At 37.2% G+C, this 27640-nt stretch overlaps 1 protein-coding gene across 4 annotated transcripts in view; it reads right to left on the bottom strand.

Moving 5' to 3' along the window:
• Nucleotides 1–27640, bottom strand: part of FGF14 (fibroblast growth factor 14) — a 374566-nt gene that overhangs the window by 155016 nt on the left and 191910 nt on the right. Inside the window, exon 2 of one of the 4 annotated variants that reach the window (XM_086880760.1) lies at nt 2964–3003. The exons of the other annotated variants lie outside the window; for them this stretch is intronic. The gene's annotated coding sequence lies outside the window, so the exon portion shown is untranslated. The remainder of the gene's footprint in view (nt 1–2963; nt 3004–27640) is intronic. 4 annotated transcript variants of the gene reach the window in all.

The following is a 27640-nucleotide window of genomic DNA, read 5'->3' as shown; positions in this document are numbered from 1 at the left end:
ATCTTAGTAGCCCATGCATTTTCTATCAAACAGACAGGTCTATTCAATATGTGTCATGTCTATGCAAAAAAGTTATAATGAAAATTAATGATAATGTTATGAATAACATTAATAATAAAAGCAATTAACTTTTTTTTTCCAAATGCCATCGGTACAAAACCTCTAGATTTTAATTAGTTCTTTATCATCTTATTTAGTATTTTTCCACAATATACAGTTATTATTTAAATGATACACTTTGGGGACTCATTTTCCACCATGATGGAGTAGTTTTGCTCCATGTTGGCAATGTCAGTTTAGGTTTTACCCTAGTCTGGGAAGAATCTCTCCACTGAAAGTCTGAATTTCCTTGTGTTGGGTTTGTGTGGCCAGGTTTTAGTAGCTGGGAGACACAGAAGCAGCTTCTGTAAGGAGCTGCCAGAAGCTTTCCCCATGTCCAGCAGAGCCAATGCCAGCCAGATCCAGGATGGACCCACTGCTGGCCAAGCCTGAGCCCATCAGGAATGATAGTAATGCCTCTGTGATAAGATATTGAAGAAGGAAAAAAAAGTATTGTGCAGATGCAACTGCTCTCTGAGAAGAGAGAATGAGAAGAACAACCCTGCAAACACCAAGGTCAGTGAAGAAGGAAGGGGAGGAGGTGCTCCAAATGCTGGAGCTGAGATCCCCTGCAGCACCTGGTGCAGACCATGGAGAGGGAGCTGTGATCCTGCAGCCCATGCAGGTTAGTGGGAGTGCAGACATCCACCTGCAGTCCCTGGAGGAGCCAAACTGCAGCAGGTGGATGCCTGAGATGAGGCTGTGAACCCATGAGAAGCCTGTGCTGGAGCAGGGTCCAGTCGGGGACCTGCAGATCCATTGAGAGAGGAGCCCACATTGGAGCAGGTTTCCTGCTAGGACTTGTGACCCCATGGAGGACCCACAGTGGTACAGCCTGTTCTCAAAGGACAGTACCCTATGGAAGAGTGATCCATATCTGAGCAGTTCATGGAGAACTCTTGGCTGTGGGATGGACTCATGCTGGAGAAGTTTGTGGAGAACTTCTTGTGGGAGGAACCCCATGCTGCTGCAGGGGAAGGACTCCTCTCCCTGGACAGCAGCAGAAACGTGTGATGAACTGACCATAACCCCCATTCCCCATCTCCCTGCACTGCTACAGAGTAGGAGGTAGAGCTGGGAGGGAGAGAGGATTGGGAGGAAAGTGATTTTTAAGATTTCTTTTACTTCTCATTATCCTGCTCTGATTTTGTTAGTAATAAATTCAATTAATATCCCCCAAGTCTGTTTTGCCTGTGATAGCATTTGGGGAGTGATGTCTCCTGGTCGTAAACTCAACCCATGAAACTCTTGTTTTATTTTCTCTCCCCTGTCCAGTTGTGGAGAGGAGTGATAGAAAGGGTTCGATGGGTGCCCAGCATCCGGCCAGGGTCAACCCACTACATTCCTCTTAAATGGACCAAGCACAGAGAGATCACATCCATTGTTTCTAGTTTCACAGTAGAAAGAAAAGAATTATCTTGATCACAGGCATTGTGTCAGTCCATTAACAGTAACAACATTCTGAGGATTAAAGTAATCCACTATAACATGTTTTTCTCACAGAAAAAAAAAAACCAACTATTTTATTGAGTATCAGACAGATGAAATTTATTCTACCTTTTCCATTTAGTTTTTTTAACACACAATCTGTGAAGATAAGTTAATGTACAGGATCTGATCCCTTATGTGCTGTTACCAAGAGAAGAGCAGATTCACTCTGCTGCTGAGAATTTACTGTGTTCTTTTGTTTTCAACTGGAATGGAAAAGCTTTCCTATCATCATAGTGAATACAAATGCAGCTCTTGTTTCCTAATTATCACAGCTATTCAGACCTTGAAAATATGACTTGTTTTTGCAGTAGCTGTACTGTGCAGATCTTAGGGGTGTCATAGAAACTAGGAATGATTCACTGAGAAGACATGTTCCTTCTCAGTCAATAGTGAACCAACAATCCAGAACAATGCAAAGAAAAATTGGTCTAGTGAAGATCATATCTTCCTTGAAACACGTTTTTGACACATCATTTGCTTTTCTCTATTCCTTTTGATAACTGAATTCAATAAAGCATTTTCCCCATAATTTTTTTTTTCCTACAGCTCTGATGTTTTATGTATCTCTCTGATAAACAACTTGTACCTTTTTAACGAGAGGGCAGAAATGAGAACTTTTTGGCAGAAAAAACTCTCACCAAAACCCACAACAAATGACAATGACTTTTGAATAACTTCTGAATTTTTGAGTGAAACATTCAAACACTACACAACACACTACTTTTTAAAGTGCTGTCCTATCCTTAGAAATAATACAATTTCTCTGTCTAATAGCAATCTTTCCCTTTATTTTACAAAAATGATCCCTTTACCTCTAGATAATCTGTATTATGCCTAGCTGAGTATCATCTCCCTCTGTCATTCAAAATAAGATTCTGCAATTAGAATTTACGTTTACAACATTTTGATGAAACTTGAAGCAGAAAATCAGGCAGTTCTCTATCGGCTCTATTGCATTAGCTTTTCAAAAAGATAGCACAGTCTATGCACGTAGCTGATTTTAGTTTAAATAGGATGATTACTCTTTCCCCATCACAGCTGTTTTCTCTGAAATCCCCCTATACAGCCTGTTCAATCTTTTTAAAGACACTGGATGACTAGAAGACATCTCATATTGCAATGTGCTATAGAACCTGCTCAGTTTAAGTTCAGTCAATTTGTGTCCAAGAGTAAGCACAGTCTGATTCACTACCTTTGTGCTGTGCAACATTCTTTCTTAAAATGCTGCAAGGGATTCAACAAACAAAAACTGGGAAGATGTGTTTTTATGAGAAGCAGCAAACAACAGCACAAGGTATCACCATGTGATTGAGAAAATTCTGTGTTAAGGCTGGTAAGTAGGGAGAGACAAGGAGAAAGGGAAAATTACATACCACTATCTGTGTTTGTTGTAGTCCTCCCTCTTCTTCCACCCTACAAAACAAGATCCCATACAGCAAGCGTTATCTACCTACTAGGAAGCAGGAGGCAAAAAGACTGTCAATCACAGGGGTATTGCATACAGAAAACTTCCACCCTTTCTCCCCTTTGCAGTCCATAAAAAAAAGATATGAAAAATTTTGTAGATTAAGGAAATATACTATTATGGAGAAAGTCAGCAGAATGTAAAAAGGGGAAAGGAGGAGGAAGATAGGATGGCAGAAAACAAGACTATGACAAAGACAATTACTAGTACGTAATTTAGACCTTTGTAATTTCTGTCTCCTCCCATCCTAAAAAACAAGATTCCATACAACAAGCAGAAGTGGTAAGAAATGAAACTGGGAGACAGGATCGTCTAAATTGCCAGCCTGAAGAATTCTCCAATCAAATCATGCCTTAAGCACCAAGTCTTGATAACAACAGTGGCAAGAACTGTATGAAGGATCAAATCTGAGCTTTGCAAATAACAAATATTGTTATCTCAGTCCTTGGTCTTGAAGATTAAAATGCTTCCAATGAGCTACTTATTGACAGGTACATATCAAAGATTTTTTTGTACCAAATTCAGTATCTTCATAGCACTGCTTACTTCTAGCATTACTAAAACCTTCCTTTCTCAGGGAATGAAGCAAACCTCTTCTTCAAATGAGTGTGATCTAGGTCAGGAAAGATGCAAGTACATCTGATGGCTCTTAAGTAACCAAGAGGCATAGCTGTTCATCTGTAATGCTGAAAATTGAAGGAGAACAACACACATAGTTCATTTGGAAGTAGTTCAAAAAAATAATGAATTCTGACTCCAGTGGCTGTTTGTGTAGAAGGAAATTATAGGGCACAAAGAAACTTTTTGATGTTGAACATCTTGGAATAGCCATAGTCTGAAATAAGGAATATCCTTGCTTACTGTCAAGGCTGTATCTTGAGTACAGAAGGCACAGAAACTTCTTGAGCATTAAAGAGTTTTTTGGTGATCTTACTGGAAGGAGGATTTACCACCCAATTAGAGATCACTTGATAACAAAACCATCCTAAAATAATAGATTTTAACAGATGTAAAACAGCGTCAATGCTTAAAGATATAAAGAGAAACTGACGTTTCAACTATAAGACAAATAGGATGTAATTATTACCAGAATTGTAGGTAAGTTCAAGAAGATTGAAAGAATATTTGTTGAAACACATGTTTCTGCAGCAGGTTATGCACTGCTTTTAAACACATTTAAGTAGGCAACAAAACCAGAAGAGGAGGAGATCACTCATGCAATCACTGGTCAACTATTACAACAGGACAAGCTTTAGAAACTAAGTTTCCTGACATGTTAAATAAATGCATCTTCTAATTGCTTGTTCTGGATCATAAACTACTTGGTTTCAAGAAAATCAGAAACCATTCTTCTGTATCACTTCCCATAGGAGTTACAGTTCCTTCACTATGCCACAGAAACTGGAATATAGCTAAACTCTACGTTTTGAAATGTTACAGTACTGGGAAACTTGCAAACTTTAGAGAGTGATCTTTCTCTCAAATGATCTTTATAAAAATTTTACCTACACAAGATGCAAAGGCTTGAACATATAAAATTAAAATTTTTCAACTCCATATGAGCTCTCCTTTAGAAGAATATAATTAAGTCACCGAGGGTAGACAGAGCAAGAAGGAACAGCAGTATGATGAAAGAAGCAAAATTCAAGAGAAGACAAAATAAGCTGTTTTTTCTCAATAGTAGACCCAGCAGAAGAAAACCTTGAGGCTGGTTAAAGATTAAATAACCCAATTTAAAAAAAAAAAAAAATCAACCGAGAATCAGAGAAACTGTGAGAAAAGAAAAATGTACTGTCATTCCTGAAGAACAGAGGAATGCAACATAAATTACATATTTGCCTTATTGTAGCTACAAAATAATCAGTAAACTTCTATTTTCATGTAGCAAAGAGAAGATACTTGTTGATGACAGTCAAGAAAACTGGAAAGCTACAGATCACTAGAAAACAAAAGAATGCAGCACTACCAGATGATCCACTGGGTTAGGGAATACAATACAAACTGGCTCCTATAGATGTTCCAAGAAGCAGGCAAATGTTACAGCTACTGTAATACCCAGCAATTTCTGGCTGCCCAAATAAGCCATTCATGTCTGCTTTACCTGAAACCATCAACCACACTGAAAGGATCTTTGTACAAGGGCAGGCAGACAAAGGAAATAGCTTTAAACTGAAAAATGGCAGGTGTAAATTTCATGTTAGGAAGAAATTTTTCACTGTAAGGGTGTTGAGGCGCTGGGATGAGTTGCCCAGAGACTCTGTAGATGCCTGATTCCAGGCAGCATTCAAGGCCAAGCTGGATGAGGCTTTGAGCAACCTGGTCTAGCAGGTGTTGCTGCCTGTGGCAGGGGGGTTGGAACTACAAATCTTTCAGCTCCCGTCCAACCCAGACTACTCTATTACTCAACAATTTTATGATGATACAGATTGCTACACGGATCCAGAGGACCCAACACCTCTGCCCTTGTACCTACAGATTTTTTTTCCAGAAGAGAAAGGCAGAAATTCCAATGAGGAACTGGAATGAAACCCAAAGCATGGGGTTGCACTTCTGACTTTTTGTTCGTGGAAGCTGTTTTGACCCTACAGGCTCCTGGAGCTCCAATCGAATCCTGCTCATACACATCAGCCACTGAAGACAGAAGACAGCAGGCTTGGATTTCCCATGGGAGTTCAAACTCCCCTCCTTCAAACACTTTTTATTCAGCAGAAATATCCTCGTAGACCCAGCAATCAGATTGCATCACCTTTATATGCAGTTTGCTGTCAGATACATGCTGCCTGTCCAGATCAGTTGGAGGAAAGCTTGCACAGAGTACATAGTACAGAATGCCCAAGGAGGCCCAAATCTCACAGCACAGAGCTGTTAATATTATCTCAGGCCTGTAAACTGCACTCAGTCATCTTCATTCCAAGTAACACATATTATTTTCTCACCAGAAAGATGTTAATGGTCATGAAAACACAGAGAGAGCATTAAGAGATGTTGTTCTCTTGTGGTATCTGGAAGATCTTTTGAATTAAAAATTAACCAAAAAATATACATAACCAGTTCCTACAGTGCAAAGTTTTGTACTTCAGCAAAAATCATCAAAATTGATTTTAATTAAACATATTTTAACTGACATGAAATACAGAATTTCTAATCTTCTTTCCACTTCAGAAAAAATGCTTGATCTCGAGCAGCTTTACTGAAGTTGCAGAAGTTTCATGGCTTGCAGTGATTTCCTCATACAAAAGACGTAACATTGGAAATACCTGCTGAAATACTGTACCAAATCAAAATCTGAATTGGCCAGTTTTTGGTGCTAAATACCATAATCTAAAGGGTTTTGAAAATTCATCTAGAAATCTCTGAACAGGTTTTGGTGGTTTTGGTTTTTTTTTTTCTCAGAAGAAAACTATCCCATTTGAAAGTTCCCCTACCAATCTGCAAAGCAATTGTTTTTTTGTTGAAGTTATTTTTATCTGTGTAAATCTAATTATCTGAAGAACAGGCCCACTGGTGTGCAATGCTGTATCAGGAGCAGGCAGTTCAGACACAAAAAAAGCAAGGAATCTATTTCTGCAGGAGGGACAGTCTTTTCTAGGTGGGACACGCTCCATTTAGCAAGTGGTGAATGTGCACAGAATAAAGAGTATGAACTGAATGCCTATTTTAAAAAGAGAATGACTAAATAATAAGAACAGTTACAAAAAGACCACCTTTTGGGCAGTGGAGATGAAGGACAGTTATATTGATTGTAAAGAACACATCAGCTGCCAGCATACTTGGAGGGGGGAAAAGCACAAAGGAAAAGACCCAAGGATCATAAAAGGACCAAAAAAAAGGCTGCTGATAGATCATTTCATAGTGAAAGAAAATAAAAAAAAGCAAAAATGGAAATTTCTCACAAAATCTGAAAAGACACTGTGCTCAGCTATATCTGCAGCCTGAATTTTATCATAAGCAGGACCAGAAGATATACATCTGAAAATAGCATTCAAATAGTGGAACTTCTGTTTTCCTTGATAGTCTCTTTGGGAAAGGAGAAAATATTTTAAAAAAACAAAAAGGGAAAAATACTACCAAAAACTAACCAATGAACCCTGGAACATTAAGAAGTAGAATGAGGAAATGAGACAGCTACTACTAACCTACTGCTCTGCCAGGATGTCAGTGATATTGGATATTCTGTGGCAACATGCTGTGATCAGAGACAGAACAATGTAATTTCCACACTTCTGCAAGAGACAGGCAACCTGTGACACTTCAGTCAATAATGCTGACAAAAGTTTGAATATGATTTTTTTTTTCCCTTCAGCTATCTTTGAGGCATGTACAAGAAGAGAGACACCTTGTGCCTGAGCACCCTGCTGCCTTTTGAAAGACAAAGCCTTTGGCTCAGAAACTTAAGTGTTAAGAGAGCCAATGCGCTAGGGCAGCATGCAATGGAATTGTTAATACCTCCCACTAATCAATTTTCTCTCTTTTCCCACATTTCAAATTGGTGGAACTATATTGATTGTTGTAAGGAAAGTTATTTTGTGTGCCAAAGTAAGAAGCAACATAAGAAAATAAAATTAAGATGAAGTCTGAAAAATAGGACAGAAAATTTCTTTGGGTAAGGTTCAGCTATCTCTGAGAGATGAGCTTAGAGAGCAGTATTGCAATCACCACACAACAGCACCACCTTAGATGATGAAGGTGTAAGAAAAGACAGAAAAAAAGGGAGAAAATACATACTAAATGAGAATTCGGAGTTTGGTTTTCAGGCCTTTACTCCTATAACAATGCTGTTCATAAAGTAGAAATACATAAATCTGCAATAATAGTAACCTTTACTAAATGAAAGAGACCAGATATTCCTCAGACACACTTCAGATAGGCAGGTAAACAGCCTTCATGAGACCACACAATTGTGTTTCTCCAGAGTCTTTTCAATTTTTAATTGTTATCCTTACAGTGAAAATCAGGGTTAATAGAGTCTAGACTGGGTATTTAATGTTTGGGCCAGTTAGGCTTGTGTACTTGGTAGCTCATTATAAATTCTCATACTGGAGCTTACAGTCAACTGTAGACGTTTCATAATTTTTTTGAAAGGTAACTAAACTCCTCTGGCTCTACAGCCCTCATAGCACAATCAGTTACCATGTATACACATAACAGCTCAGAAATTTCAATATAAATAATAATTACTGCCCAGTCACACAGTTAATCTCTCACCATACTGTGGACAAGCAATGCGCCAAGCAAGTACCAGCTGTAAAAATGCAGCCATATAATTAAATGACTTGATTTCATTTACAAATGAGCACCTTTTGCTCTCCCAAGTTTGCTCCATAAACAATTACGATTTGATAATACCATGTTTGTTGTATCAAACCATTTTTACATGAAGACAATCACATACAAGATGTCGTGGAGAAGGAGATAGCATGAACTTCTAGGATATTAGCATTATAAGTTAAATGCAGGTCTTATGAGATATGGTTATGGAGTCTGAAGGAAAACCAGAAACTCAGAATAGAAAAGAAAATTACTCTACTAAGCTCATACAATAAATATTGGAATAACACCATATTGCAACTAACCTCCACTGTATTTCCTAGCCTGATGTATTTGAGAGATGCTGCTTCAAGGAAGAATGTCATTCCCCAGCTGTATGAAAACTAGAGCTTGACAACCCACTTTGCTTGCTTTTACAGCACACAGTGTGTTTCTGGACTGGGACTGGGCCTTTGTGGTACTACTACAGTACATACAATCTGTGTGCAAAGTTATTCAGTTGCAGTTCAAGTTATTCAGTTATTCAGTGGGTCTTTGTTCATCATTTATTAGGAAAGATTATTTGAGTTTTTAATTCCACATCAAAATAAAAATACCTACTTGTAATATTTTGACTTTCTGGAAATATAAACATAGTTTTTTGTATGTTTGAGAATATGCAATGAATGGTTGGCTTTCTAATTTAAAGCAGTAATCTAAGTGTGAATCGTATAAAATAATTATAATACCACCCCCAAACTTCAATGAATAATATACAATGGCCCTCATGAAAGACAAGAGAACATTCTCTAGAGGAAATATGCAAAAGCTGCTATAAGACAGAAAAGGAGGAACATGTGATGTGAAGAGAAGATAGAGAGCTACGGGTCATTTTTGTACGAATGTCAGAAGTGTTAGATACCTAACCTGGAGGAGAAAGTCTTATTCCCAGCTACACAAGCTGAACCCCCATATGAACAGAATGAGAACTTGCATTTGGAGGAGAGAAAAGAACTGGTAACAATAGAATAACAGAAAGTGTGTGGGGGCGTGTGTGTGTGTGTGTGCGCACGCCTGTGTGTGTCAGGGGGAGACTAACATCAGAAGAAACTAAAATAGAAAACAATTAGCAGATGAGGGAAGCAGGCATTTAAAAGAGCTGAAAATAGATTTTAAGAAACTATAATTAGTCTCAAAAAGAAGAAATACATGAAAGAAACATCTGCACAGTAAGTAGAAAGCAGAGAAACAAATGACACCTCAACATCCTTCTAGAAATCTCAGTTCTCTGTAGTTCTCACCAGCACACTATTCTGACTGCCAAAATAGTTTTTAAAATCTATAAAAATAGACATCTACATGTTTAGACACACAATTAAATGCCTAAGGTTGTTGAACTGCATTTGAATACTGAGGTATTTTTGTATGTTATGATAATTCATGCTAGCATGTAAGAACTAGGCTGATTTTTAACTTGTAAGCCCTCCCAAGCACTAGAATATGAGCTGAGCTGACTAATACCAGTTGTAGAAGTGTTGATTATATCCCCTCAGTACATTGCTTGCTTACCTTTTCTTTAAAATATATTATGTGCTGAAGTAAAAAGAACACATTATGTTGGTCTGTAACAGCTTGAAACCAGGGTTGGCATTTTGTCCAGTCTGCACATCAGAGAGCTGTTGAGCGGTACCTAACCTGCATCAGCAATTATTATGGGTCCAATAAATTGTGCACAATGACAAATGTCTGGTTTATTTCCTAATCTATTTTCTTTTAAATGCTTTGTTCTTCTACAAAAAAAAAATCTCAAGAATGAGTTGAAAAGGAAAGAAACTGTAAACTCCATGGAAAATTAAGTATTTACATGCCTTTTGTACATTTTAAAACCCCTCCTTTTTACACTAAGTATCCACACTTTGTAAGTTGTTGTAACTTGCCACATAGACTCATAATTACAGACTAGATTTGTGCAGATTCACCTAGCCTGTTATAGTTCTCCAATAAGTGAATGAATGAACACTGACCTATCTCCTCCTATATCTGAAAATATAAAAGCCATTAAGGAATACTTTGTGCATGATTTTTGTAATTGTCCAGCTTCCACTCAGGTGCTGAAAAAAGATTTTCCAAAATGCTTAGCAACTGACACATTAGCATATTCCAAAAAAGCTGATGTCTTATTTTGATAGCTACATAAGATTGGAGTATTTTACCAGCGTTTTAGAAAAAAGAAAAATATAGTTTAGGAAACCCAATCTTCTTCCATTGACACCAAAAGAAAATCACCTTAACAGTACTGTAATTAATTTGGACCTGAAAAATATTCTCAGTGTGATGTCCAGCTCTGCAAACATGCCAAGTGGAAAAAAAGATATAGCCTGCTACACACACTCTTATTATTTTGTGAAATAATAAGGAAGGGCAGTAAAAGACTTAATCAAACTAAGATGCAATCCAAGAACCTGCTCACCTAAACATACTCAGAAATGTTCTTCTATACTTCTGAAATAGGAAGTATATTTACCAAGTGAATAAAGCATGATAGCTCCTAATGTGTACAACGAAAGAATCATCTGGGTTAAGTACTTTATTGCCCTAGTTTGATGGAAGATTTTAATTTCTTTACCAGATGTCTTTCAAAACAGTATCATTTAATCTGTCTTCATATCCCACTATTGAATATTTCACAAAAGAAGTTTTGAATGGATTTCCACCTCAAAGAACCTCAAAATTTCTCAACAAGGCAAACAACAAGATTTCACTTCATATCAGTCAGCATAGTAATCCTACACATGATAAACTTTCTGCAGAAAAGCTGCCCAAAGACAGGCTATCCATATTCTCACAAATGAGCTCCGAGATGTATGTGATCCTCCCTGACCTGTAACACTGCTCCTGCCAACCAGCGCATCATTGAGCAGCGGATAACATCTGTAAACACCTGGGAATGGCAGAGTTCAGCCCCCCTGTGTGTGTGCAGTGTGTGCTTTACCTCTTACTTCTCAAATATGAACACTGTTTATACAGCAGGGAACATGAAGAAAGAGCCAGGTGACGTGCAACAGCATGGGAATTGTCACATCATGAGTTTCTGAAGCCAGCAGTGTCTCCCACCAATCCATTTGTGGAAGTTCCTCAGAGGAACACAGGACATTAAGGATGACAGAGATCTCCATTCTTGACCTCTGCAACAGCTGACAGTCAGGGAGATCCTAGGCCAAACTCTCCACAGTCTCCCTCAAATTTCTGCAGCAGACTGATATTCAATTGGCCAGGGAAAAAAATCTGTTCAAATGTTCAGATTTCCGATGTTATCCCAAGAACATTGTGGAAAATTCTGACTGTGGCAAGAACTCAGAGCTGTATTTAATCCAGCACTATGCGATCACCAGAAAATAAAATCAATCTCTGAACAAAGTTATTCAAGGGAAGCAGCGCTGAGTACAGAAGGAAGAGGATATGCATTTTGTTGCTGAAAGAGTCAGGGCCTGCAAATTGAAGAGTTCCCTGCAGTACCTGTCGGGCTCTTAGCACTTCTCACAATGTTGGGTCTTCAATTTAAAGAAATCTCTTTAGAGGTTTAGAGAGTCTTAGGAGGTTTAGAAAACAACAGCACTTGTTCTGTTTTGCCATTTTCATCTCAAAAGATGTAAAGTAACTTGGAAAAAAAAAATAATATACCACCCAAAAAAGAAAAAACACTTCTATTAATAAGATCAACACCTCAGTCTGGAATAGTGCAGCTAAAAAAATCCTAAGTCAAATGTCTTCCATTTTAAAGGTGATTAAAAACATAAAAATTAAAAATTTTGTAAATAGATACAGATGAAAACTCCTCTTCTTTGAGCGATCTGATTGTAGCCAATCGATCACACACACATCCATTAGAACTAGGAATTTGTTTCTGCAGCGTGAAGACAAACTAAATACAACACTTAGGGGAATAGTAATATTGACACTGAAGTACAGCTGAGATCTTTAGCTAACATCTTAAATGCTAAATCTCACCACCACCACCACCCCCTGCCGATGCAAAAAAGGAACCTCTTCTGTACTTACACATATGCAAGGAGTTATAGGAGGATATAGGTTGCTGAAGGTTCAAATTACAAATCCTACACATGGGTACTCACTATGTATCATCACAGTTAACACCTAATGATTATGAAAATCAAGAGGATGAACACCTGAAAAATATGAAAGTACTGCATCTAAATTTTAAGGTTTTAATCATCATATTTGACATCAAATTTAGGCAGAAAAATTAACTAGGATTTTATACCAACACTATTTCATCTTAATCAATATCCTGCACAACAAGCCACAGTTTCAGCACATTCTCTTGATTTAAGAACTTTTAAAAATGCAGTGTAAAATGCAGTTAAATTATTCTCTTGTAAACTACTATCTTTGGCTATGGGGAACAGAAACCTTCCAAATTCTACCCAGTTACAAATTTTTCACTAAGTTCTACATGAAAACAAACTTCCCAAATCTTACTGAAATTTTCTCATACTACTAGGAAATTCTTTGAATATATTAAAGAGTTTTATTTTAAAAGTCAAAAAGAAAAAAAAAAAAGAAGAGAAAAGCTATAAGATCTTCCACTTTCCAGAGAAAATGTCCTTCTTAGCTGGCAGAAGGAAGAGTGACAAATGAGCTGTTCCTGAGCTGAGGCAAGAGGAAATCAGCTGTTATTGACATAGAGGGATGATGCTGCCACACTTCAAGGAAACTCTGTGTGCAAGAACACTAAACCTTCTGGACATGGTGTCCTCACATGGGACAAACTCAGCCCACTGTGAAAGTACCACATGTTAAGTCACTTGAAGCATGTGAATGCAACTTTTTCAGCCTCATAACGCCTCTTCTATGGGATTTCTGAAGTAGAACTTCAGCAACCTGTCAGATAATTTTTGTTTGTTTGTTTTGTTTGGGTTTTGTTTTGTTTGGATTTTGTTTTGGTTTTTGGTTTTGGGGTTATTTTGTTATTAACAATTGGGAAAACTTGCTGTATTTGAAAAATTTGACTACTGGCCACATTTCTCACTGTGCTAAGCATGGTTTCCAGTTCAGTGCCAAGGAATATTCACAAAATGTTTTTCCTCTGTGCATACACCTTCAGCTTTCATAACTGTTCTCTTCCTCACTTGGGCTCAAATTCATCCTAGCAAGACACTCTAAGAAATTAATCTACCCAAATGAAGACTGGAAGTGATACCTCTTTATATTTTCATTTAGTGCACCTCTCAATCCCACTTCCTCACAATCCCAACTAAACAAAACCCAAGAGATTGTATCATCTGTAAAATTCTTCCCATTGATTGAGGGTTAAAGAATTTTTCTTTCTATGAAGAGCAAAAATACGAAATATTTAATGAAAACTTAAAAACACATATTTTTACTATAGAGGGAATCAATTTACTACAGAGTGAAAGTTACCCAGGTATTATAAATTTATTATTATCAGAAGAAAGGGAATAAAAATATTTAGCTATTCATTCTGGTCAAAGCATATGATAAAAACAAAACATGTCTACAACTGTGCTATTAGCAACCAGGAGAAAAAAGAAGAAATTAAAAATTTTCTTTTCATAAGAACATTTATTTTAATTGCTATAAAGACATGCAATTTGGTCAAATTCCAAAATGGACATAAAGTGTTCATCATCCAAAGTAATTTTGAGAGAAAATACACAGGAATCTTGTCTGAAATTATGAGGTAAGAGTTCAGAGAATGAAACCAGTCACATACATTTCTGTACAGAAGCCACAACAAGCAGCACTCCTGAGCACCTTCCAAAATACAAAATGATTAAGCACTATTAAACAGGTTGAATTTTGCATCCCTGTAAATTCCTTAAAAGCCTCACCTCCAAAACCCAGTATGAATCAGCTGCCTTGCAGCTGAGGAGATCAGTCTAAGAACCACCTTCAAGGCAAAAAATGTCCAAGTTCTCCTTCAACCTCCAGAGCTCCAGTAATTTTTTGTCCACATCTCCTTCATTCTCTTGATGGACCAGGAGTTATCAGAAGGCTTAGGTCTCCCTACAATTTTCCCTGATGGTACTTAGGGTCAGGTAAAAAAGCAGCAAGAGGCACTAGGACAACAGAAATCGGGACCATCAGCATCAGCCAAACCGGGGGTCTTGGACACAGCTGTTACGCACATCACTATCATGATTTTCCCCATCTGCAGTGATGAAGAGTTAATAGACATGCAGGAATAGCATCTTTGTTAACAATAATTTGTTGATCACTGACAAATTGTACAAGATCAATGACATAATAAAACTCTACTCAATTTTCACTGGATTTTTTATGACGGGGAGTGGGTATGACATAATTCTTACTGTATTCACAAATCCCTTCCTTCTCTTTCATCCTTCCATCGTTCTACAGCTTTTCCATTTTCTTGTTTAATCTCACCAACCTATTTCTTATTCTCCTTTCTCTCCTCCCACAGATGTGGATTTTTTCAGTCTTTATATCTCTCCTAGAAACCAGAACTGGGAAGGCAAATCTGAAGATGCCCAGCAAGCTCAGTCAAAATAGCAGCACTAACTTGACAACTTTGGTCCACCAAAAGACTTCAGACATTTATGTTCAAGCAAAATATTTAAATTATATATCATTGCAAAGACAGCAGATATGCTCTTTGTTTTGGGCTATAACTCACGTTGTACCATGAATTGGACCCTAAAGGTGAAAAGCCTGAACATCTGTATTGAATACAAAAGAAAGAAATAATTTAAGGCTTCATTTTTAAATTAAAATCAATTGAGAATTTATTTACTCTTTCAGTAAACAAGGATTTGATTTTGTGAAAAATCTGACTCTTCAAAAGTACTTGAATTTTAAAACATTCCTTCAGGATAAAATTACAACAGAACTGGCTGAAGAATATATGAATATAAGTTATGGAGGAGCAAATTAATTGCAGAGAAAAAAGTCCCCAACCTTTTAAATGTCAGACTTGTGATATTTTAGAACACCTTACTCAGAAGATTAGTGGAAAAGAAGAAGAAATATCAGTTTCTGACATGGAAAATATTAAAAATGGATAGCTGTGCTGCCTGCAATAATAAGAGGGCAAAACTCTGTACAAGTTTCTGTCATTGTATTCTTAAATTCCTGACAATTATGACCAAACAAAATGATCTTCAGATTTGATTAAAGTCAAAATAGTAAAATTTTGCAAATAATATAGGAAATACAAACAGGTGAAAATTGTGGTAACTTTTTAAGGTGAACGACAGGGAAGAAAGTGCAGGAAGATAATTATAATAAAGCCATTTGTTTCAGTTACTTGTATGCAGCAGGAACCTGAACAGGCAGGAGGTTAATTAAACTCTGTAAATAACATTTTCATGAGAACACCTTTGGTAAGTATAACAAGTTCTCTGAAATTGCAACCATTATTTACTGCACCCATCTCTCCAGCAACACATATTAGCTGCAATGTTTATGGAGAAAGTGATACATGCTGAATTTAAACAGAAGTCTCAATGCCTGGGTAATACCAGAAATTCCCGTGTGCAATGTTTTCTATATTTCTAAGATTCCCCACCTTAATTTGTGTGACTTCTTCTTCTTCTTCTTCTTCTTCTTCTTCTTCTTGTTATTGTTATTATTATTGTTATCATTATTATCATCATTAAAGTCTGAAACATTTCAAATGCATTCCAGCATTTCAGAAGACCACAATGCCCAGCTATTCCCCACAATGAGTGAAGAAACCATTGCACACAGCAGTAAATCACTGTTTGTCTTCCCAGTAAGTGCATCTTTCATACACCATTTATATGGGGTTTTGTAACATCATCCAGAAGAGCACTGTAAGCAATATTATAAATTCAGCACCGCCAGCACGGTGCTTACATTTTCACATTAACTGATGTTTTTGTCCCTGATAAGGAGAGATACGGTTTCCGATATCAGATAAAACTTGGAAACACAAAAATAAAAGCCCCTTTGATAAAAGGGTTTGGAATAAATCACTCTTATCTGTCCAGGGAAGTGGCAAGGATAAATTCAAGAGAATAGAAATGACGATGGGGTGCGCAAAGCGCGGGGGTTGTTCTGCGCTCTCTCCAGCCTCCTCTTCGACTGCATCCACCCAACTCCGTACGCCCCCTCGCCTGGTGCCTTTGCTCAGGGAACAGGGAGAAGACCACGTGCAAGGAACAGGAGACTTGCACATCATGGTGGTGGAAAAACACAAACCGTGTCACGAGCCAAATTTACGCGTGTAAACATGCACACCTTTGTGCACACTGATCTGTGGAACTCACTGCCTCAGAATTTTGCCTTGCTGCATATACAGTATGAACTTACAAGGAATAGATGTGAAATATCTACTTTACTGCTGGAGGAAACACAGAGAGGCGACAATTTACGTGTTTGAGGGGTTTAATAAAACTTTGGAACAACCTCAGAGCAAGTTATTAAACATAAATGATTGAGCATTTTTAGAACAACTATAAAAAGCTTGTTAAGAACACTTGTAACCCTGTTTTCATTCATGTAATTGGAATATTATGCAGTTAAACACTTCTTTTAAATGTATATAGTACTGACTGAAGAAAAATTACGGTAATTCAAACTTGCAGTTACTCATCTATATTCAATAATATGTGAAAAAAGCAGAAAGAAGAGAAAAATCAGAGAAGCCAATGTTGTATAGGTCATACAGTTGTGCAGCTACTGTGAGAAGCCACAGAAAACACTTTTTAAGCTTTGGAATAGAGCCAGATTTTGTTTGTGAGCATACAACGCTGTATATAAAATAGTCCTGTGAAGTCATACCTGAAAAAAATAGATTTTCAGGTATAAAGGAACAGAGAGAGGAAGAAATGAAAAGTTAGGAAAAAATGGTGCTAAACATGTTTAGAGGCAAAAATCCTAGAAAACACATAATTAGTAAAAACCCAAAAAAAACAATTTTGGAGGGCCTTTACTAGTGTTAAAATAATATTATTTATATATGTTCTGGAAGTACCTATAAATATTTTTTTATGTCCTACAAATACAAGTATCTGTAAATACCATCATGAGACAGGTCCTCAAAATCAGGTTGCTCCTGTTTTCTAAAGTTTCATGGCTTTATGTCTCTTCAAAAAATAGGCTTATAAGTGTTAATTACAAACGAGTATTTTGTAATCAAGAAAAATATTTTTACTGGCTGGTCTGAGTGAGCATGTAAGGGAAAGCACATTGACCTTTATGCATCTAAGGCATACAAATTATAATGGCCTTTTTACTGCTGAAAATGTAATTTTATTCTGGCAGTCCATGCTCTTGACAATGTATACAACTGCTTTCACTAAAAATACCTCTAACTTTTATATTTTTTTATATTGTGCCCCAACTGCTTTTTGGCAAAAGGAGAGGAAAAAGCACACCAAGAAATCAAATTAATTTAATCCAATTTTTTGGGGTTTTTCTTTTCAGACTTGAAAAGTCTTTTCAGAAGGTTGGATGGATATAGCAGTCAATGGGAACACTGGAAAAGATACTGCAAAGGAGATTCTGGCTGAATCCCCTGTCCTTTGACAAGTTCAACAGAGAGACGCTTGACAAGAGTTAGCAGAATGTAGCTATAATGTTCAGGAGGAGCCTGAAAAAAGTCTTGGCTATTTTATGAATCACTATTATTTCATCTGCTTTAGATAAATATCTATGTGTATATCTATACACATTTATACCCACAGTATTATTAGAAATAATGAAATGTTTGACAAAGTTAGGCTTTAATGGTTTGGGTTTTTTAATTGGTGCAAGTTTGAGAAACCTGGTCTAGTGGAAAGTGTCCCTGCCTCCAGCAGTGGAGTTGGAACGAGATGATCTTTAAATTCTTTTCCAAACCAAACCATTCTATGCTTCCATGATTCTATGAATTCACATGTTTATACCCATAGAGAATCATACTTCAGAAAAAAACATTGGTATTAATCCACTGAGATGTAATGAACAAAGGAAAGAACACTATCTAATGAAGACAAGCATTTGCAGAAAGGAACAAACCCACCAGCCTACCAACTTTCAGATGCTCTGTTAGAGCAAAAGCACTGCAAACTTGTAATCTCAATGTAGATCTCTGTCTCACTTGTCAAATGGCATATACATAACACAGATGCATTCAGAATTTAAACTAAAAAAAAAGAAAAGAATTTTCAGCTAGTTTCTGGATGTGCCTTTTGAAATTGAAAACTTTTTTCAGCTGTTGGCTCATAAAAACATTTTTCAGTATCCAATGGTTTGGCATTTTTTCCAATGAAGAAATCCCAAAATAATGGGAATGATAAAAATTCAGATTGCATTCCACTAAACATGCTTACAGCTTTACTCAAAGCCTCATCTCTACCAACCCACTATGATTCAGGTGAGGTGTGCGCTGGGGAAAGCCACCCATCAAAACAATGAAACAAAGTACACGCACTCCATCTCCGCTGTGTTGCTTCACCATCTTCTTGTTATTTTCCACAGTTTGTCCCCCTCAACTGAATTTGCTCCAATAGTAGTATTATGATTTTATCACTACAGCCAAAGGTTTAAATTCTTCTAGATAATGTTGAATAAGATGCATAAATAAAACTAAAGGAGTTTTCCAATAAGCTATTCTGGTTTTCTTCTAAATGCACTATCAAAATAGAAAACCTGTAAAACACCCTAAGGTAGACAATGATTCTACCTTTCCAATTACATTTACAGAATGTTATGACAGAAAAGAGAGCTCTGAAGAAGATTCAATAATCAGGAACAGAAGATATACTATTGATACTACCATAAAACTGCAACAATCCTGATCAATACATACCATTTTTTTCTGTTAAAAAAAGAAATAGAACTCACCAGCACTCCTTTTTATTTACTTACAGTTGAAAAAAATTAATTTGGAAATAAAAACAAGGACCCCACACTATACTCATAAAATTCAGTAAATTTTAAGATCAGCTATTTTCAGGTTATTAGGTAATATATAATACTTACTGCTGAATCATTTACAAATATAAAAAAATATTATTGGCTAGGCAGTCCACATAAAACAATGACCTTTTAAGCATATATAAAAAGAAAAAAGAGAGAAATAGAACATAAAAAGGCAAAATGGAATTTACCTCATACAATCTCCCATCTTCTTCCTGCGTACAGATTAATTAATACAAATTCTGTTAATCTAGAAATTAATTAATACAAATTCTGTAATCTAACTCATGCGCCATTGGGTGAACTTGGATACAAGTAGTTGTATCTGCTTAACTTTACAAATTTTCGAAGTAAATCCAATGCATCAGTTATTTATTTCCATAATGCTTCATTCTTTTTTGTTTTACTTCAGCTTGTGCTGAAACAAGAAATTAGCATAATAAGGCAATATACTGAGACAAGAAATCCAATTGCTATTAGACCACTGAGATATATCCTATTTGAAGACTTGAAACCATGCATCACTAATTATCACCAAAAGTTTTTCCTCTTGTTAACAAGAGAAAAATAAATGAGCTAGAGGAGTGCTATCTGACACAAGAATAATGCAAAGAACATCACAAAGGGCATGAAATTAGAAAGCAGAAGGCTCAGAGTTCCAGTCTCAGTTTGCCATTCATTACAAACTTTATGTAATTTTTAGGACTAATAAAGGAAAGGCTTGTTAGGTTTGGGATGGATAAAAAAGAATCCTGCAGCCTTACAGAGATAATTCAGGAGAAGACAAATTTGTTCAGATTCCAGACAAGAAGAAAATAATGAAGGCAACATTTTTTGTTGTTATCTCTTCATTTCATATAATTAAAATTTGGAAAAGGATGCTGAAGAAAATGCAAAAAAGGCTAAAATGTGAAAAGAAAATACTAAAATGGAAATTATATATGATTCTTTTGGTAGTTCATTATTTCTGGTGATGATGAACAGTTACTGCCTAAGCAGGGGGGGTAAGACAGAGACAAATGTCTTTCAAGACCTGGATTTAGTTTATCCTTTAGATGAAATTAAGTTACAGGCTTTCTGCTGGTCAGATGTTGAACTGCATTTAATACTGCCAAGAATTTCTTGTTTTATTCACGTGCATGTTCGTCTTTCATTATCTTAGTTTCCCTTTCACAAGTGCTAGGACAATTTAAATTTCCCAGTTGCAAAACCTACTTATTTTTTTATAACACACATGAGTAAAATAAAATAATTAAACGGCCAAAATTAATTTGATTTCTTTTAACAATTTTTATATTTCATTCCAGCTGTAAATGTCAAGGTTTTCATGAACAAGCTTCAAGAACAAGAAACTGTTTAAAGGGGAATAAATAGGTGTGAGGATGGCTATGTCAGATTTGGGCAACTTTGTCCTTTCTCTAAAGACTACATATATCAGATTCAATGTTAAAATCAGTAAAGGGAGTCGATGGGGAACAGAAAAAAAAAATAAAAAAATAAGACTTCAGTGTTTATTTACCATAAATTGACTTGCAAAACTATCTGCTATAACTAGTGTGACTGTTTACAGTCCCACTATTACTACTTATTACTACTTATTTAAACTATTTTAGCTCCTGTTCAGAAATGTTAATTGAAATTAGGAGTGTTCTCTTACTATCAGTGTATTTCACTTTGTGATCTAAAAGCAGCCTATCAACAATACCTTCATGAAGGGTGATATTGTCTTTTTAAAAATAAATTTTAAAAAACAGAGAGGTATGGAGCAGATGTCAAAAGATGTCAAAATAATAATCTGACAAATCTAAATAACTGGTTAGAATATATTCATCACTTCTCACAATAATGGAAATTTTTGTTTGTTTGTTTTTTAATAGGAAGTGGAAAGAAAAAAAAAAAATGGGGAAAAAAGGCAGCCTGGAGAAGTAATACTTAAATCACATCCCCAGTAAGTGCAACACTCAGTATATGGAAGCCCCATATAAAATCCACTTGATGCAAAATTTTTAACCTTGGTCTCCATACCCCAGTGGATTTTGATTACCAGGTTTTTTTTGGTCCAATGACTAAATATAGTAAAATGGCAAACAAATTGCAGTTAGGTCTTAACAGGATGATTAGCTATTCTGAGACATATGCACGTGGCCATTAGCTCATCTCCAGTCATTCAGCTGTGCTGCAGAACAAAATGAATTTAAAATCTGATATGTCCTATGGACAGGGAAACCACCCCTCCCAACTGTTCCTACAAAACACTTATACCTCAAAGATTTTATACCAAGGATCATCAGAGGACTGGGAAGCCTGCCATATGAGGAAAGGCTGAGAGAACTGAGGTTGCTCAGCCTTGAGAAAGGAATGCTTAGGGGAGACCTCATTACCATGTTCCATTATTTAAATGATGACTAAAAGGAAGGTGGAGACTCCCTTTTTGCACATAGTCACATGGAACAGCTGAGGGGGAATGGGTACAAATTGGAATGGGGAGATTCCAATTGGACAGAAGGTAAATTTTTGACATTGAGAACAGTAAGCCATCGGAACAATTTCCCTCAGAAAGTGGTGGATTCTCCACAGCTTAACACTTTAAAGATTTGCCTGGACAGGGTCCTGGGCCATCTTTTCTGGACTGTGCCTTCACCAAGAAATTTGGACCAGATGATCTGTAAGGTCCCTTGCAACATGCTATTCTAGAACACTACGATATCTTTTCTTTTACGGAGTGGCATTAAAAATGCCACACATCATCCAGTGGAAAACAAAAAAAGCATCTTCTTTAAAGTGTATTCACTTAAACATACATCCTACTTCTTAACATTTTGATTTTCAACAAATGCTTGTAATTAAAATTATTATAAAATAAGTAGGATGATTTTATTCAACAAAAGTCCAAGTATGATTCACCACTCAAAACTGTTTTCCATAGCAACAGCAGAAAAAAATTGTTATTATTCATGCACTCTCATACACACATGTAGAACTATAAAAGTAAAGCAAATATTTTATTTTTTTCCTAACGGTGTAGCCAAAAATTTATATCCCATGCAAGGAAAATGAAATCTAGGAAGATATTCTTGGAATGGATAGCTAGTTTTCTCTTTTGTGGTGGGGGGAAGGGTAGGGGCCAGGTTAGGTGGGGTTGGTGGAACAGGACGATGCTTGTGGTTTTTCTTTTAAAAAAAATGCATTAGTCAGATCCTCCTGGATCTGAACAGTTGATACAGGAAAAGAAAAAACCCCTTCCCAAACTCAGACATTGGGGGCCTCCATTCCTATAACACGTTCTGGATTTTAGGTAGAAGTTCAGAATGGATTACGTTGAAAAATACTGGGAAATGTCAGAAAAAACTCAGCATTTTAATTATTTTACCTAGAAGTGTTGCATAAACTATGATCAGCACTGAGAGCAATACTGCTGTTTCTGGGGAGGATAAGAGTTTCCTGTCAACTCAGAAGTGCCACAGAGAACATATGAAGAGAGCAAATGCACAGCTAAAGCTGTGAGAGGACAAGCATGAAAGAAACCAAATCTCAGGGTCAAGCTCTGCATCTCTGAATATTGTAGGTGAATCAAGGCATCAACAGACTTGAAAATTGATTTGACCAGCTCTCAGGCAAAATTTCTGAGTCAAATTAATAAAAGCATACTGCCTCTGACTCAGGAGGCCCCTAAACTTCCTGTTAGTGGAAAACTACTTTCTAGAAAAAGCATCCCTACCTGCTCACCCTGTTCTTATTGTTTTCCAATCATCTGTTATTGAGTGATGGCAAAAAGAATTGGATGGACCCTTGGTTTGAACAAGTAAATCTGAACATGCTATATTTTGCTGCTTACATACTTCCCTTTGGATGACCATATCAATGTAATCAAGATAATCAATCCCAAACAGTAAATTCCCATCTGGGAAAAAAAGTGAGCACAGCTCTGGTCCCTGCAGAAGCCGTCAGTGCGCTATATGGCGTGAGCCTGGCTGCCATGTGTGGCAGCAGGGAAGCACAGAGGACCTCAGCCTGCCTCTCCCTCCTCCTCTCAGCACAAGTCTGAAGCAGGAAGCACGAGGAGCAGGCACGAAGGACAATCACGCTCCCACAGTGTGCCCGCAATGAGCGTCCTGCAGCTGATCATATGCCAGTATATTTTAAGGTCCATCAGGAGCCTGTTTACAGGAGATATTTGCTTTAGAATAGCAAAAGTCAGTGTTGCTTTTAGCAAAACAGACTAAGTCAGATCAATAGAAATAATCAAATACAAAAAAAAAAAACCCCAAAAGCCTGGTCACAAGGAATGCAACACTGGTAAAGCATGAGATGGACACTGCCATGTGTACATCCCATTGGCCAGCATGGTGAACCAAAACCAATACTGGAAAGATCCAAACACATCCAAATGAGCTTTAGAGCAAGGTATGCATGTAGAGAGCTTTGCAGTTCTTCCCAATTGGTTGGCCACACGTTTCTTTTCTCTCAAAAGAAAAGACAGTGAACAAAAACCCCACCAATAACTCCCCCCCCCCCCAAGGTGACAAAACCAGGTCAAAATTCAATAAAATGAAGTGTTGAAAGGTGCTATTTTTAAATGAGCAGATTTTATTTGAGGTAGTATTCCTTTAGATCACTAACTGGATGCTAGTAGAAATTTCAATGAATAATGTAGCTTGGTATTAATACTCGAGACACTAAATATGCTTTACAACAACTTGCTTTAAAGAGATATACAAGTTCCAGAAGGTGAGGGTGAAAACTGTGGAACGCATCCTAAAATAAAATAAACAGCAGAGGGAGGAAGCAAATGCCTTCAAACAAAATCACCCTATTTTTAAACTAGTCCAAATTTTGTGTCTTTTACATACATATTTCATTTTTCTCCTTTGATAGGGAAAATACAACAGTCCTTTATCAATTGTTCACATTTCTAGGCTCAATTTCCCTATGGCACACAGCTCATTAGAAAACATATTAATAATAAATTATCTTTTTCTTCAAGTATATCCTGCCATTAAGTACAGGGTTATTACTGCCTTATGATTACATACTGCTTTATCACCAGAAAACCTGGAACTGGGGCAAAAGAAAGTTTAACCATTAAAAAAATATAATTTCTCTATTTTTTTTCAGTGGTCAGTTTTTTCAGTGGATGCCTTACTGGTGACACTTCAGCCTTTAATCTCACTGTTTACAATTTTGTGCTCTTTTATTTTAAATAAAATGCATGATGGTTCTGTATTACTCTGATGCAATTCTTCACCAGGAAAAGAGAGAAATAGAGAAATTGTTAACAATGAAAGCTGGCAACATTTTTCATTCCCTTGAAAATTCGACATCAAGTAGTATTTGAATTTAAATATTACAGCTGTTCCTGCAACTTGCAATGGGCTGGTGTTAGTTATGCCACAGGCTTCTGTAACACAGTGAGATTTCATGAGAAAACTCTGGTGCCGGTACAATTCATTCTGCCGGGCGATGAAATGTTTTGGTGCGCATTAGAGGAAGTTTCACATGGCCCTCAGCAGCCAGGACAACAGATATGTCACTGGAGACAGAAGGCCCTGGGTGTTGCAGGAAGCAGATACTCATGAGGGTATTTTGCAGGTGCACAGAAATAATTGTCATAGCTAGGCAGTCCTGCAGGATTCACTGCTGGTGCTTTTTTGGAGGAGTGGTGGCTGACCAGTGATCACCCAAGACCATTTTCTTGAAGCAAGGGTGCTTAGGAATAAATCACATCAATGAGACATACTAAAGCTGAAGGAGGTCTCTGCTGATCCCTGTTTGCCCTATGGTGTTGGAGACATGACTGCAAGAGACACTCTGTAAGATTTTTACAGGCCAATCCTGACTGACGTCATCCTGATACATCAGTGACAAAAACAGATTTCAGTACTAAGCAGATGCTATCAATACTAGTTATTATTAAACAGGCAAGAAAAAACAAAACAACAAACAAACAAACCCCCACAAAAATACCAGACTCCAGGCCCTCTTGCTGTCAATGACCCAAAGAAACCTCTGAAATATTATTGATTTTTCCCTTACTCATTATACCAGTACTATCAAATTACTTCATTCTCAATAGTGACTTGGGGAATTGAAATGCAAAAACAACTACAATCTCTTTTTAAATTTTTTTTTAGCAAGGAAAAAAAACTCCCCATTCATTCTCTTCTCAAAGAAAAGAAGCTGAGATTTGGTTTTGAACTTAAAATAGTTAGCTGACACAGGTATTGGAAAAAATAATTAATTTATTGCTAAATAACACACAAAGGGAAGTCAAATGCTTTTAATTGTTCCCTGAAGTATTTTTCTACGGATGGAAGGGGGGAAATAGAGATAGCTTACTAATAAGAATAAATAAATATTCTCTTAATTGACACAGGTAAGGAGAAGTCTCTTTATCTTCTTTTTCCCTATCCCAATTCCACATCAAGATCATATTAATCACACGATAACCTCCAATAACTACACACAAGATTGTACTCGAATCCATAATTTTCACATTTACCACCAACACTTTCATTATCCCTCCCAGATATTTATACTCCCTAAAGCACAGTATTCTTAAGATTGTTACAAATTTAAAATGTTTCAGAATATTTAAACAACTCCCTATTCCCTTCGCATCCCAATAGAAATCTCTGTTTTGAGTAGAAGAACAGCATAATTTACAACATGAACCTCACCATCTATTCAGCTTTGCAGCAGTGTGCTTTCAGATAGCTTATCTGAGGAATCACACGTTAAATGCAGGTTTTTAGCTTCTTATATGCAACACGATGCAGTCTGGCAAGGCCATGAAAGCAGCAGAGACTGTGTTCTGTTTCCTAGTAATATTTAAAATTTTGAACGTGAACCAAAACTAGCCTCAAAGAAGCAGTGATACAGCCCTGGAGTCTGCTCTGCTCCAGCCTCTCCATTTCTGGGCATTGGAAATAATTTCTGGGCATCACTTCCCATGATTCAATCACAGCTTTACATCTGTGTCATGAGTGCAGGCAACAGGGTAATCAGTGAGACCAAAACAAACGGGAACAGCAGCAAGACAGAAGCTGTAGCTCCTGGTCCCTCCTGTCAGGCAGGGTTTGGCCCCTCCTGGCCAGTGAAGGAGCACAAGCAGAGAGAGCACAGGCTTGCCCTGGCACAGGCTGCTTTGTGCCAAGGTCTGTGAGCTGATTCAATCCCCAACAGCCCGACTGAGGAACTTAGCAAAGGCCTGCAGAAACCAGAGACATCTGTTCACCCTGGGTCTTTTCACTGATCCCCCCAAGAGAAAGTACTGCTGATGCGTTTTCTGCTGCTCTCCATATGCACATAAGGCCTCTGCTCTCACCAGCAATTTATCACAGAGCTTTGCTGGCCCTCCAGGGCTGACACCCATCATTTCTCTGCTGTAAATTTAAAAAAAAAAAAAAACCAGATCCCTGCACACTATCTTATGAATGTTAGGAGGTGTTTGAGTCAGTAGGTGATGGTACTTTGCAGAGCATGTGTATGAGCACTACAGGAGAGGCACAGGAGCTGCCACAGATCATTCTGTCTTTGATGAGCCCTGTGTGCTGCAGTGCCAGCCATACCAAATCACTGCACTTGTGTTGTGTGCATGTCCCCAGAAAGCATCACCTTCTGGAAGAAAGCTGAATGTAACAGCATTTTAGCCTTCATAATCCACACATGCTACAGCACAGCATGAAGCAGCTGAGGAATTTTTGACAATTTGTTTCTCTAGGATTAGTGAAAAGTCCTCCCATCTAAGAAAAAGACTCTTTGGAAAGTATATTTACCTTTCAACTAGAAAATTTAAAATGTGAATCTCAGAGGACAGAAAGTTAGATGCTGTTACAGAATAAGATGTCTGATCCTTGTTTCTAGCAAACGTCTAGCATCACTTTAAAATATAGATTACAATAGCAGAATAAAAAACAGGGGCTCAATTTTGTTTGAATGGCCTGCATGTTTCTAGTAAAACTAACACATTGTTAACTCTTAAGTGGAGCAGGAAGTGGGAAAAAATGCTACTACATATTTCCAGGAGAGTAGCAAGAGAGTGAGAAAAAAACATCCCTGTACTGCATAGAAGACCTGAATTTCCCAAGTATCATACTGTGGTGATACACAATACTCTAATACAGCCATTCCTACTTTGATCCCTCCCTCCTACAGTACTTACAAACTCTGAGAGGAGTACTGCAATGGGAAAGACAGAAAATGAGCTGGGGCTGACTCCAAGACCCCTGTGCTCAAATTCAAACATTTCTTTATATATATTTTCTCACAGCTTGTTTTCAGGTGCTATCAGAGAAGACAAAATACTTATACAAGGGAGAAATACTTCAGAGATAATCCTTCCAAGTTGTAGAAAGCGTTTTTCACAGCAGGCAGAGAAAACAGTGGTGCTACAAGTACTGCTGGTAGGTT

Source organism: Cyanistes caeruleus, chromosome 3 (assembly GCF_971803275.1).
Source record: "Cyanistes caeruleus chromosome 3, bCyaCae1.hap1.1, whole genome shotgun sequence".
Classification (NCBI taxonomy): Eukaryota; Metazoa; Chordata; class Aves; order Passeriformes; family Paridae; genus Cyanistes; species Cyanistes caeruleus.
Note: the sequence above shows the minus strand (reverse complement) of the source record. Positions and strands in the feature narration are given on the sequence as shown.